Below are 14,714 nucleotides of genomic sequence, written 5' to 3' on the forward strand. Positions count from 1 at the left end.
TAACATGCATGAATTAATTTCGTGATATATCATAATAACACAAATTTTACAAGTTTTATATGTTATTCTTATAACTCGGAAAAACTTTTAACCGATTTGCATGCAAACAAACGTGGCTCTGATACCGATTGAAGGAAAAGTAGATCTATATACTTGCATATTCATATATGATTTAATTTAATTTGTCATAAAATTAAATATGGATTTTATGCATGCAAACAAATGAGCAAAATAGAGGAGAAATCATGTTCTTACATTGGATGTTTCGGATTATGGGCACAAGAGAGATCACCTTTCTCTCTTGTTCTTGTGCTATCCTTAAATGGAAGAACCAAGATCCAAGTATAGGATCTCTTCCTAAGCTTAATACCCAAGGCTTTTTTCTTAATAAAATTAATATTATAGAACTAGTACAATATTAATTTGAAGAAAATTGACCCAAAAATATTATGTAACACTTGAATATTTTCGGTTTATGAGGAGGAAGAATGGGAGCTTTTTATCTCTCTAAAACTCTTATTTTTAGATAAGTGTTAGAAATGAATGAAAATATGAATAATCATATGAGTATATGGTAAAAAGGAGAGGAAAAACCAAGTGGTTTTTCCTCCTCTAAAAACCGGACAAAGGGGAGTAGGAGAGGAGCCAATGCATGCATTCATTTGTCTTCACAATGCATAATAGGGTTGCATGGCTACTAAAGTAAACAATCATTATGTTTACCACTAATTTAAACAATTAATTAGCTTAATCCTCTTCTTATTATTTCGGTCCATATGGATAATATGGAATCCATATTATTTTTGTCAATCGTCAATATGTAACATGTCACATGTCACATAAATTTGTCATGTATTTTTAACATATTAAAAATCAACGTATTATTAAAAATACGTCACATACAAAATTGACTTAGTAATTTCATAATTACTTGTACCAAAATATTTTACCATTTATAAATCACAACAGATTGTGTTTATAATAATTCATTCAATTCCGATTGTTTCTTTAAACAATAATTTCATCCGAATAATGATACAATTCGATTACTCAGACCGTATCTCATTTAATCACATTTTAATATGATACGTAAATTTTACTTCCAAAATCGTCCGTCAATTTTCAAATAATTTAATTAACTCGTAACGTTATACGATTAATTAAATAATCAATTAAGAGTGTTGCCCTATAGGTATGACCTAGGGGTCAATCGATCACCACCGTCGCACGACAGTAATGTCAAACTCTAGTCAGCCAATCATTACCGATATATGTTGACCAGTTGACAGTAACAATATTACTTCCCAATTGTATTCTTTATAATGAGATTTAAACATGTGATCATCATGATCAACAGTCGTGATCGCATTATTGTCGGAGGACACATATTCCAACAGAAAATACCCCTGAGATTCCTTCACCTTATGTTAAAGTCACCCATCTTCGTTCTTTATCTCCTCAACTACCCCACCAGCCGCCAGCCCGCCACCCCCTCCTTTCTCTCTAACACCCCACCACCTGCCGTTCTACTTCCTCACGAGAACCCTGCCATCCGCCCTTATATATCCTTTCTCGCCCCATTTGCGTTTTTTTGCCGATAATGACCATCTCCAATGAGCGAAGTCACCGGCGACTCAACCAAGTCAAATGTCGACGAAACCAGTTTCGAGCTCTAATTTTGCCAAAAAAGCCGGAGATATTAGCTTTTTGAATTTTTGTGTGTGTTATGTGTGGAAGGGAGCGAGGTGTTGCTTGTTGTCGGCAAATTAAGATGAGGATGGTGGCGCGTGCGGTGGGGCATTATCGTACATGATGTAGTGGGAGAGAGGTCGTTGGGGTGGGCGGTGGTAGAAGGGTGGGTCTAGGAGATGAGGAAGAAGAAATTAAGAGAGTAATTTTTTCGAAGGGCAATTTCGCCTATTTACTTTTTTTTTTTAACTGAGAATTAGGTTGGTAGCAACTTTTGGCCTGAGATCAACTTAAGGGAGTAACTTAAAAAAAGAAACATATAAGGGAGTAAGTTTAAAAGTACAACTTAAAAGGGAGTAATTTATAATTTACTCAAAACGGAAAAATAATTTACGGTTTGAGATGAAAAGAGTATGAGACGATCCTTTCAATAATGTATAAGACTGTCTTTCATTGTGAGATGATAGTTTATATGTAAAAATTGAAGGTTTGACTTATAAAATTAATGTCCCATAGTATAAGACTATAAGACGGTATTATTTTATAATTATTTTTCAAAGAACCGTAGTAATTGTTTTGTAGTTCAAATACCCACCAATATAAATGCTTAATGCTTTTGTTTATAGTTTGACTAATTGATTATATTTGTAGGTGAGTTTCATCATCTTGCAACATAATAAGTTGATATTGCAACTTTCTAATCGAGGAGATAACATCGGCTATGAATATCATGATTATGAGTATTACAGAGTATAAAATTGCGGTTGTAACTATGACATTACATAATTTTCATTAGAAAAAATTCGTTTAAAGGTGAAAAGTTTGACAAGTGTGACGCAGACCCAAATTATATAGTAAACAAAAAAAATCAAAAAAGTCGAATATAAGTAATTAGGCCAAACACATCAAATTTGGAAAAACTATTTTTACAAAAGTTAGGCCAAACAATCACAACTTTTTCAAGAAGTAGTTTGTGGAAAAACTCATTTTAAAAAAAGTATAAAAACTCTTTTAGGTAAACATGGCCAAACAGCATCATTAAATTGCTGCTTCTATTTTTATGGGGAAAAAGATGGTTTTTTTTTTGCTTTTGAGAATTTTTTTTAGCTAAATAATGATGTGTTTGGCCACAAAGTGTTTTTAAGTACAAAAACACTTTTAGAAGCCAGGCTAAACACACACGAAATTATCAATACGAGATATTTGAAAAGTAGTCTTTCTTATGTTAACGACGATGATTTAATTAATGGGCCAATATGGATCATTTGCGCATGTGAATTATAATGTTATCTGTTTAGGTATTTTTACCCAAGTCGATTGATTAGGGTCAATGTAATCTATATTCGTTGGTCGATTGTGTAATAATTCGTATGTCAATAAGTAAATAGGAAAATAAAGTGCGTAATGTAAATTGACACGAGAGATTTGGTGACGCGGAAAACCCAATGTGGGAACAACCGCGGGAGGGACGGTACCCTGCCAAGTATTGCACTATATGAATAGGAGGATGATTACAATTATGGTACGAAGCTAATCCTGCTGACCCTAGGTGTCAGGCCTGCAAGATCTAGAATGAACGTATATTATATGCTGAGATGTGATCTTGAATGTTTGTGTATGAATGCCCGTGGATGAATGAATTCTTGATTCGCTCCCTTGGCTATTTATAGGGTAAGAACCCTAGATATGTCCTACCTCGAATATGGAAAGGGAATATAATTTCCATAAGGACTCTTTCCAAACCCGGACTCCCTTGCCAATTCTCCTTGATCTCCCTGACTTCTCCCTACCTTCTCCCTAACACCTCTTTCCTTAACGCGGGCGCCCTCTATGATGGGCTCTTGATCTTCCTTAAGCCCGTTTCTCCACTCCCTTGTCCGCGGGCTCCCTTCCTCCTTATCACTCCACCCCTAGCCTTTACCTTATTAAGTGGGCCTCCTCCATTATGCTATTTTTAGCCCAAACAGTTTGCCCCAAATTTCTTGTGAAGTACGCTTTCAAGTATTGAGCAAGGAATTTTACGTAACCAAATGTTAAAAAACCCTACGCCGTCTTTTACTCCTTCCCATGCAAGCCATCATTTCCAGCCGCCCTACTCCTCTTTCTTCGCACCCAACTCCCTTTCTCCTCTTTATAACTCCAACGTTCCTCCTCCACTCTCATTAATCACTTCAAATTATTTCAAAATTCTTCTCTCTTAAACCCTCAACCTTCCTCCTCTTTCACTCCTTGCCGGTTTCACTGTTCCCCTCCCCGTCTTCATCATTAGGTAATCCATCTTCTCTTCTTCTTTTAATCTTTATTTTCTCTCTCCACCATGGGCAAAACTCGTCAATCCTCCACACCTTCTGATCGTAATGTCGACCCCATTTTCCCTTCTCGGGGCTTTTAAGCACCCCCACGACCGTGACTCGCTTTAACGCCGGCCGACATCCCCACGATCAAGAATCTGCTTGGTCTTGGTGACGGGGTGGATATCGACATCCCTGAACCGGGACAAAAAGCTGACGCCCTTCGTCCAGGGTGGGTTAGTTTCTACTTGTACCCGTTTAGATATGGCCTCCGTTTTCCTTTCCCTAAACTCGTTCAAGATTTTATCTTCACCAAAAATTTCGCAATGGCACAAATTTCTGCTGCCATTTGGAGAGTTCTTCTCTATTCTCCGCCGCCGGTCGAGTATCGCAAATCTGTCACTCTGGGCGATCTGGCCCATATGTACAACATCAAATCCCTGGGCAGGGGTCAATTTCATTCCGGGGCCGTGAAGAGGCTCCCGTCAGACACGCGTCAAAATCTCGCGATGAGAAATGGTTTTAGGACTTCTTATACGTGAGGAAGGACTCCATCCAGCCTCCTGCCGATTATATTTTCGAGAAATGGGTTCTGACTTCGAGTAAGTAGCCTTCCTGTCACCTGATTTGTTTTATCTCGCTACTTACATCGGCTTACTTCATCGTCTTCGTGCAGCCCCGTGACCTTACCCGTATCGGCGCCAAGATCCCCGCCTCGCAGAAGTCGTTCAAAGATCTCCGAACGAGAGAAAGTTTTCGGACCGCTCCCGGTTTTTCACCTGCTTCTTCCTTCAATCCTCCTCAATCAGCCCACAGCATGTCTTCTGGTAAGACTTCTGCAACCACTCTTTATTTGCATGCTGTTTCCGCTGACGTTTTAAGTATTTTGTCGCCTGAGGCTATGTGTGCTTGCAGGTTCAAAAGTTGATCAATTGGAACTCATCCTCCAAAGTGCTAAAAGAAAGAGACCTTCTGCCAGCCCCGATGTGGCCTCTGCCTCCAAGAGGAGTGCTCCTGCTGTCTCTTTTCAGACTCCTCCCACAGTTTCCAGTTCTGCTGCACGTGAGCCCCTAGACGTTAACCCGTTATCTCGCCATCCGCCTACTCCTCCTGCCAGTCCTCGGGCTTCATCTAGCGGAGGCATTATTGCTCACTTCCTAGAGGGCTTTGGGAACGTGGACAAGGTGCCCTACTGGCCGGAGATTGATCAGCTGCTCTTTCCTCCTGTTGAGGAAACGTTTTCGGAGTTCACCCCAGAGGAGATGGCTGAAAATGACGTGCACAACGCCTTCATGGTAAATATCCTTCATTTTCTACCTGTCTGTCTGTCTGTTTACTTGGATTCTGCCTCCTGACTTCCTTGCTGACTCTTGATTTGCTCGCCCTGACCCTCCGGTCGCACTCTACAACAGGAAGATGATCAACATAGTGCGGACGACCGGCCCGCGCTACCAAGTGCAAGAACCAGGAGTGAAGGAGATCGTTGCTTTGATTTGGCACAAGAAAGCGGATTGATCCGAAGGAGAGTGTGGTGGAGTCAAGACCGAGCTTGCCTGTCACCAAGAAGAAGCGAAAGAGGGGCCGATCACCGGCGCGTACTCAGGCGGTGTGCAATACTTTCCCTGACTCCCTCAAGCGCTCTGATGAAAAGATCAGTAGCTTATTTCCCTGGCCACCAACGTTGTTGCCTATGCTACTTGGCGGGGAAAGATCAGCGGGATGCGTGCTGCCCTCGAGGAGGCTCCCACCTAGCAGGCCATAGAGGAATAGGAGAAGCAGCTGGAGATGCTCTACCCCGCTCAACCTGATCTGAGTATGCTGATGCTTGAGGTTGGTGAGGTGAATTCTCCTGCGTTGGCGGAGCAGGCTACTGGGGGTGATGCTGGAATGTCCCAGGATGCTGCTGACGGAGCTCAGGGAGCTATGGCGGCTGAGGATATGCAAGCTGGTGCAGTACCTGAAATGAGCGGTCAGCAGGCAGAGGAGGTGCCAGAGGTGGAGGTCATTAATGCGACCGATAATTAAGTTTTTATGTTTTGATGAACTTTTTTGGTAGTCTGGCCCAGAGGTGGCAGACTTTGTAAGTTTTAAACTTATTTTTTTTTTTTTTTGTGGTTGCCCCGCCAAGGTGGCGAATAAACTTTGGACCGTACTTTTGGCCATATTTTGAAATGCCCCTTGTCATAGTTTGGCAAGGTTTTAGCTTACATATCGTGTGTTTGTTGTTTATCTTCCCTGTTTTTAGGAAGTTTTTGCCGTGTCAGCCTGTTTGACTGATTTAGGCGAGTCCTGTCACCCTGAAAAGGCTAACGTTCTGACTCAGCTAGCTGCTGTGTCAGCCTGACGGCTGATTTAGGCGTATGCCGCAATGTGAGGAGGAGTGGTCGTGTCAACCAAGGAGGCTGATTTAGACCAGCCTGGTCAGCCTGAAAAGGCTGATCCAGACTAAGCTAGCTGCCGTGTCAGCCGGATGGCTGATTTAGGCGTATGCCGCAGTTTCGGACTACTTAACCTTGTTCATGACGCAAGGTGTGTTCATCTTGTTTTAAGCCAACAGGGGCGTCATTGAGGCAAGTTTATCGTCATTCTAGGACCAGATGGAGACGCTGCAGAATTCTGGTAGCGCAGATATCCCTACGTTCCATGTTCCTTTGTGCATGCATGATGGGGCCCTGATTAATTGCGATTAGTGCGAGCTACGTCCAGGGGGTGGTATCAGGGGTAGCTGGATAAGCGTTTTTAGATGTCAACCAGGCTCCCTTTCGTATGTTCCACAGTCCACCTGGTGAGGGTGCTCCTTGTGGATAAAATAGGTTAGGCATGTTGGAGTGTCGTGTGCCTTGTCACCCCACGTTAGCAGTTGACAGTCCTGCTAGACATCCTTTCAAAGTACCATAGACGCTAGGATTCAAAGTGATGTACTTAGAGAAGCCTGAAAATAAGAAAATCTATTAGAATGATGCGAAGTACTGCCGCCATCTCATGGGGTACCGAGCAATTGTGGTCCCCTGTTGACGCGCCAGGACCGCACCATCCAATAGTAGTTTAAAGTCTTAAAAATAACTAAAGACACCAGAAATAAGAGTGAAATTGGCAGTATGCCTACTACCGGATTTTTATTTTATGTTTTAAAAATGATTTGGCTTCTCACAAAGACATTATTCTCGAAAGCTAAAGTCTACTTATTATTAAAAGTAATATCTCTTCGGGTGAAGTATGTTCCATGGGCGTTGTATGATTTGACCGTCCATAGTCATCAGTCAGTATGCACCATGGCCAACAACTCCTTCTACCTGGTATGGTCCTTCCCATTTGTAGGCGAATTTGCTTGCTTTTCGATTCTTGGTTTTTCAAACACCTCTCGGAGAACCGGGTCTCCTACCTCCAGGAGCCCGACTTTTACATTCTTGTTATAACTCCGGCCACCGATGTTTGTAGGGCAGACGGATTTTTGCGCTTGCTCGCAGCTCGTCAATTGTGTCCGGGCTTCGGTCATCTCGTAATGTTCGGTTCCTCGTCATATTTTCATACCGTGAGTGGGAACAGAACCTCTGTCGGAATGACTGCTTCTGCGCCAAACACCAGGCTGAAGGGTGTTTGACCTGTTGCTATCTTTGGTGTCGTTCTGTTTGACCATAATACTAGTGGCAATTCATCTGCCCACTTTCCTTCTAACTCCTGTAACCTCCTTCTTAGATTGTCCATAATGATTTTGTTGTTGGATTCAGCTTGTCCGTTGGACTTTGGAGTCCTAGGTGCTGACTTTTTTAAGGTGATGCTCCACCTGGCACAATATCCCTCGGTGTCGTTGGAGATGAATTGTGAGCCATTGTCACATATGATTTCTGATGAGATACCGAATCTGTAAATAATGTTTCGTTTTATGAATGAGATGACCTGTTTGTCTTTTACCTCCGTGAATGCTTCTGCCTCTATCCACTTGGAGAAGTAATCTGTCATTGCTACCATCCAGGTTCTGTTTCCTGTGGCCCGTGGTAGAGGGCTTACTATGTCCATGCCTCATACCATGAATGGCCAGGGAGAAATGATAGGGTGCAGGGGCTCTGCTGGCTGATGGATCATGGGCGCTGAGCGCTGGCAGGCGTCACATTTTCGTGCGTACTCTGCTGCATCTGCCTTCATTGTAGGCCAATAGTATCCCTGTCTGAGGGCTTTATTTGCCAGACTCTTGCCCCCTGCATGGTTTCCACATTCGCCACTGTGGAGAGCATGCTACACAGTCTGTGCTTCTTCTTTGTCTAGGCACCGTAAGTAGGGGCCTGCTAGTGATTTTCTGTATAATGTATCATCAATGAGTATGAATCTGGAGGCCTTCACTCTGAAAGCTCTTTTTTCCTTCTTGTCATCTGGTAGCTTGTTATAGCGCAGCCAGTCTAGATAAGGTGTGCGCCAGTCGTCTGGCTGGCTGGCTATTTGGCCTGGCTGCCTGTTTGGCTGGGAGCTCTCACCTTCCTCTGTAACTACTCGGATTTCTTTCTCGCTCTGTGGATCCTCTAGTTCACCCCTGTCTAGTTCGTCTGCTTTCTGAATGGAAGGTTCCAGCATATGTGCTATTGGGATGCTGGATAGCTCTGTTGGTTTGAATGTTGCCCCCAGGGTTGCTAGGGCGTCTGCTTCCACGTTCTGATCTCTGGGGATCTGTTTAAGCTTGCAAGTTTCGAATTTTTGTTTTAACTCCTTTGCTACTTTTAGGTATGCAATCATTTTCGAATCTCTGGCTATAAACTCATCATTCACGTGGTTGACTATTAACAGAGAGTCACTAGATATGAGCAGGTGCCTGACCCCCAACTCCAAAGCTAGCTTCATTCCCAATATCAAGGCCTCGTATTCTGTCTCATTGTTGGTTGCCTTGAATTCGCATCTTACTGCTTGCGTTATCAGGTCTCCCTGTGGTGACCGTAGAATTAATCCTACGCCGCCCCCTTTGGTTGGAGGCTGGCCAATGTGCATCTGCCAGATTTCTGCCTCCTTGCTTCCTCCTAAAGTGAGGATCTCTTTATCTGCTAGATTCTGGATGGCAGGACTGAAGTATGACACGAAGTCGGCCAATGCTTGTGATTTGATTGCTGTTCTGGGGTCATATTGGATGTCGTACCCACTGAGGTATACAGACCATTTCGACATTCTGCCTGATAGTTCAGGCTTCCTCATGATAGCTTTTAGCGGGTAATTGGTCACGACATGTACAATGTGGGACTCAAAATAGGGGCGCAGTTTGCGAGATGCCACTACCAATGCTAGTACTAACTTTTCAAGGGATGTGTACCTGGTCTCTGCCGGCAGCAGGGATTTGGTCACATAGTATACTGGTTTATGCTCCCTTTCCTGCTCTCTGACCAGGACTGCACTCACTGCTACCTCTGTGCGGCTAGATATAGGAATAGTGGTTCTCCTGGCTCTGGTTTCGACAGCAGCAGCGGGCTGCTGAGGTAGTGCTTCAGCTCTCTGAAGGCTTGCTCGTGTTCAGAGGTCCATTCAAACTTCTGGCTTTTTCTAAGTACGTCGTAAAATAGCCTGCACTTATCTGAAGATCTTGAGATGAACCTGTTTAGGGCTGCTACCTTCCCGACTAGTCTTTGAACATCCTTAGGCTTCTCAGGTGACTCCAACTGTAAGATGGCTTTAATCTGCTCGATGCTGGCCTCTATTCCTCTTTGAGTTACGATATAGCCCAGGAATTTGCCAGAAGATACTCCGAAGGTGCATTTAGATGGATTTAGCTTCATCTTGTACTCCCGAGGTGTCTTTGAATGTTTCGCCGGATGTTGCATGTGATCTCGGCTTTTTCTGATTTCACCACCATGTCATCAATATACACCTCCATTGTTCTTCCTATCTGCTCTTTGAACATGCGGTTAACCAGCCTCTGATATGTGGAGCCTGCGTTTTTTAGGCCGAATGGCATTACGTTGTAGCAATATATTCCTCTTTCAGACATAAATGTTGTCTTCTCCTGATCTGCAGGATCCATCTTGATCTGATTGTATCCACTCCATGCATCCAGGAATGTTAACATCTCATGTCCATTGTCGCGTCCACCATTGCATCAATATGAGGCAGCGGGAATGGATCTTTAGGGCATGCTTTATTGAGATCGGTGAAGTCCACACATACTCTCCATTTCCCATTCTTCTTAGGCACCACCACTACGTTGGACAGACCATTACGGATATTTTACTTCTCTTATTTTCTTTCTTTGCCCAGCAGCTATCTACTTTCTCGGTTGATTACCTTATTTCTCTCCGCTGCAAACTTCCTTCTTCTCTGTTGGATGGGCTTGCACTTTGGGTCTACACTAAGCTTATGTGTTATGATGGACGGATCTATTCCTCTCATGTCATCGTGTGACCATGCAAAACAATACATGTTATCTTGTAAGAACTTGACTAACTGCTGTCTTAAGCTTCCTGTACATCCTGCTCCAATGAACACAGTTCGTTCTGGGTGCAGCTTATCCAGGTTGATTTGATCCAGCTCTTCTGCTGGCGGTTCGATGTATTCGTTATGGATAGGCTGCTTCTGTAATTGCTATGCGGGGGGGCTGGCAGTGCACTTGAGTGCCTTCTTATAGCAGCCTCTAGCTTCCTCCTGATCTCCTCTTATCGTTTCTATTCCCCATGGAGTGGGGAATTTTATGCACTGGTGGTATGTTGAGGGGACTGCTTTCATCTGGTGCAACCATGGTCTTCCTAAGATGACGTTGTAAGTAGAGGTGCCATCTATGACCAGGTATCTGACTTGCTTGTTGACTCCTCCCACATAGGTGGGAATGACTATCTCACCTAGCGAGATGGCTGTTTCTTCACTGAAGCCTACTAGCGGAATAGTCTTCTTCTGTAAATCCTTCTCATTTGAATCCCATGTTTTCTATAGTTTTCAAAGATGATCAAGTTGACCGAGCTTCTGTATCTACCAAGACCTTTCTAATCGTGCAATTGGCCATTGATAAGGTGATAATAAGTGCGTCGTGATGTTCTCGCTCATCGTATGCATCTCCGTCATCAAAGCCGATCTTTGGCGAGTCACTTTGTGAGAAATTTCGCACGAATTGGCTAGCCTATCTCCTTTGGTCTCTCGTAGCGTGTCTCTTGGCTGCTGAATATGTCGACCCGCTCAAGTCTCGAGCCGCTTTGTTATCACATTTATAATTTTGGTGCATGTGGGTGGGTCTGCCGGTTTGGCGGAGCCTACCTTATCTTGCTGCTTGCCCCCACGTGGTAATAGGTGGCTCAGCTTTCCTTGTTCGTACAGGCGCTTGATCTCTCTTCGTAATGTATAGCAATCCTCAGTGTTGTGCCCAATATCCCGGTGGAACTCACACTTCTTCTTGCTATCCCTCCTCCATGCCTGCTCTCCTACCGGTGGGTTAGGCCACCTGACTCCGTCTCCCATCTCTCTGAGTGCCTTCAAGATTCCTCCGATTCCTGTGGTGAATCCGTATTCTGCCAGAGTGGGGAGTAACTGATTTTCTTCGATTCTGTTGACTCCCCTCCCATATGGTCTGTACCTCTCGTCCTTCTTGCTGGTGGTTTGCTTTCTTCCTGATTTCTCTACGGCTGATGTACTGGAGATGCTAGGTGTGCTTAGCAAGCTGGCTCTGGCTAAGACATCTTCCTCTAACCTAATTGCGGCACCGCTTTCTCTCGTCTCGCTTGAAACTATGGCATGGATGCATAGTTAATCGCTTATATAGGTCGGAGTCATGGTGGAGGCCCCTTCAAGGCTTCTACCGCCTTTGTGAGACATCACACTCTCGTACTGCTACCTTCTCATTGTTGAGCCTAGTATTGTATTCTCCAATGCTTTCTCCCGCCCCCTGGACGATTCTGTACAGGTCTCCTGCGTGCTTTTGTGGCTTACTGCTGCTTGCGAACTGTTGGGTAAATGCGTTCACCAATTCAGCAAATGTAGATATCGACCTGTTGGGCAGGCTCACAAACCACCGAAGTGCTGGTCCTGTTAGGGTGGACCCGAATCCTTTGCACATGCAGGCCTCCTTAACTTGTCCTATAGTTGTTACCGTAATCATTTTCTGTTTATACTGGCTGATATGATCAAAGGGGTCTGCTGTGCCGTCGAAGAGAGGCATATTTGGATTCGTGAATCCCTTTGGCATGGCTGTGATGGATATGGTGTCCACGAATGATGAGTTGGCATAACTGTCTAGAGCTGCTTTTTCGAGTGGGGGTGGCGCCACTGGGACTCGCGCTCAAGATCTCTTTTAATTCAAATCATTCGACTAGTTATCGGCCGAACTGGGGTCCGTCTCGTTAGCTATCCGGGTATTTCCTCCCGATCCGGTTCTTGAGGATTCGATAAGCTCCGTGATCGGGGGGTTGTGGTAACGATTGTCCCCTGTTGCCAGTTCACCTGCTAGTTTGACTCGGATCCTGCTACGGGTGTCTGCCCGATTGCTGCGGGGCTGCTGACGGAAAGGCCACCTGTTTGCGTCCCTATGCGATTAATGGCCGCCGCCTATTCGGGTGTGAGGTATCCTAACCCTCGTGGGGTTATTCTTCCATCTGACGGTACTGTAGGCAAATCTAATCTTGTTATTAGCTCGGCTGGTATCTGCCTGCTGCCCGATACCCCCCGTGTCAAATCTATTAATGGAAATCTTCCTTCACTTGTCCCACCTGCTGGGGTGACAGACTGCTGTTTCAGGATATCAATCTGTGCCCAGAGCTCTCTGTTCCTTCTTCTTGCCTCAGCATCTGCTCTCCTTTGGTCTTCTCTCATGTTTTCCATAGCTTTCTGAAGATTTTCCACGCCAGTGAGTAAGATTTGTGTGGGACTAGGTGGCGGAGTGGTGCCTGAACTTGCTATTCCATTGTCTGATCTGGGGTGGGTTGTGACATCAGGAGTCTTAGGAGATGGAGAAGCTTTTGTTGTCGGTATGATTCTTGAGGTATGTCCGGGAGCCGGCGTGGCCACCGTTGATGTTGGATTTTGGGTAGATAGTGGTGGTGGCGATGGTTGCCTGCTCCCTGACACGGCTTCAGATGCTTGCTTTTCCATTGTATGTATAGAATATCAACGATTGACCACCACAATGCCCCACGGTGGGCGCCAAACTGTTTAGGTATTTTTACCCAAGTCGATTGATTAGGGTCAATGTAGTCTATATTCGTTGGTCGATTGTGTAATAGTTCGTATGTCAATAAGTAAATAGGAAAATAAAGTGCGTAATGTAAATTGACACGAGAGATTTGGTGACGCGGAAAACCCAATGTGGGAACAACCGCGGGAGGGACGGTACCCTGCCAAGTATTGCACTATATGAATAGGATGATGATTACAATTATGGTACGAAGCTAATCCTGCTGACCCTAGGTGTCAGGCCTGCAAGATCTAGAATGAACGTATATTATATGCTGAGATGTGATCTTGAATGTTGGTGTATGAATGCCCGTGGATGAATGAATTCTTGATTCGCTCCCTTGGCTATTTATAGGGTAAGAACCCTAGATATGTCCTACCTCGAATATGGAAAGGGAATATAATTTCCATAAGGACTCATTCCAAACCCGGACTCCCTTGCCAATTCTCCTTGATCTCCCTGACTTCTCCCTAACTTCTCCCTAACACCTCTTTCCTTAACGCGAGCATCCTCTATGATGGGCTCTTGATCTTCCTTAAGCCCGTTTCTCCACTCCCTTGTCCGCGGGCTCCCTTCCTCCTTATCACTCCACTCCTAGCCTTTACCTTATTAAGTGGGCCTCCTCCATTATGCTATTTTTAGCCCAAACATTATCTTCTAATTACTGTGGGATTTTATTGATATTATTTAATGGTCTGTTTGACAACATAGAATTGGAATTGAATTTCATAATTCAGACATTTCAAGCGTTTGAAAACCCCTAGAATTTGGAATTGGGCCAACCTATTAAAATTTGAGCCTCTCAAATTCCTACCATATAGTAGTCATTTCAATTCCATCACTATTTACGTTTTTTATGCAATTTTCATCGCAGTATTTTTATTTATGATATTTTTTTCTGAGCGCAAATATTTTCCGTGGTAATATTTATTATTTTAAATAAAAAATTTCGATGACCTCGACTCATATCCGTCTCGCCGAATTCCAATTCGAATTCCATGGGTGTGCCTAATAAACTTTTGAAATTGAATTCAAACTTTTTAATTTCTACAATTGAAATCATGAAAATGAAATTAATTCCGCATTTCCAAACACTACCTAAAATAATTCTTACATTTAAAAGCCTTAAACAATCCCTTTGTTATAGACTTATAGGTCAAGATTACTAGACGAGAAAACTTGCTCTAAAATTATTTGACGTACGACTATGAGAGTTCCATGACCTTTATTTATACATGGTTGTATATTCGTTTCTCTATCTTATAATGTCAATGCCATGGCGGTAGTAACTTTGCCTGATTTTACATATTACGGAAAATTCACGTGGTACCCTCGAACTTTGCCATTTTGACATGGTACCCAATTTTTATGTTTATGAACATGATAACCTCCATGTTTGATTTTTCATAAACGACATGCCCTTTTGTCATAATCAGCCAGTTCAGAATCAACCAATTTTGTTTCCTACAAAGATTACCTTGTCATAATCTATAATTTGAGAAAAAAAAATTGTCGAGTGACATTTTATAGGGTTTTTTCTAAAGAACAAATCAAATCAACTATATCTTTAATCTTAAATTTCTGAATGATCATTTTCATTTTATCAGTTT

This window comes from Silene latifolia, chromosome 6 (assembly GCF_048544455.1).
Source record: "Silene latifolia isolate original U9 population chromosome 6, ASM4854445v1, whole genome shotgun sequence".
NCBI lineage: Eukaryota > Viridiplantae > Streptophyta > Magnoliopsida > Caryophyllales > Caryophyllaceae > Silene > Silene latifolia.